The sequence below is a fragment of the Buceros rhinoceros genome, unplaced genomic scaffold (genome assembly GCF_000710305.1).
Source record: "Buceros rhinoceros silvestris isolate BGI_N320 unplaced genomic scaffold, ASM71030v1 scaffold26901, whole genome shotgun sequence".
NCBI lineage: Eukaryota > Metazoa > Chordata > Aves > Bucerotiformes > Bucerotidae > Buceros > Buceros rhinoceros.
Window position 1 is genome coordinate 2,056 of NW_010396386.1, and position 452 is coordinate 2,507.

Sequence of the window (452 nt, forward strand, 5' to 3'; positions counted from 1 at the left end):
TAGGCGGGGGGACCAGGAGGAAGGCGGTCGGCCAGTGGTAAAGCCCAGAGGGGCATCAGTGGCAGACGAGTGCTGGAGGAGCCAAGCAGTTGTCTTCAGAGGAGTCCAAAGGGTCCCTGTCGTGCCCACCGGCTGCTTTCTCGCAGACGAGTCTCGTAGGAGTCGCCCGGGGTTGCTCACTTGGCCATCGTGGTGCTTCGCTGAGGGGAGGAGATGGCAGGCAGCCGTGCGCTGCTGCAGCGCTTGTCCTCGGACCGGCGGGCCCCGATGCTTTGGGCAGCGCGGATTGTCCTAAGCCCTTTTCTTTTGCTCCTCCAGCCGTGGTTCATGGCCAGCAGGGAGCAGGCATTGAGTCACGCAGAGGTGGTTGCAGATAGAAATTTTACACACAAGAGGTGTCACAGAGGCCTTGGACAGAACCATTTCTGTGGCATTTGGGGTTACAAACTCAA

General features: G+C 60.0%; 1 protein-coding gene across 1 annotated transcript in view; it reads left to right on the forward strand.

The window, feature by feature from the left end:
• The window catches only part of ECI1 (enoyl-CoA delta isomerase 1), a 4,903-nt gene that overhangs the window by 1,390 nt on the left and 3,061 nt on the right, over window positions 1-452 (forward strand). The gene's annotated exons all lie outside the window — the stretch shown is intronic.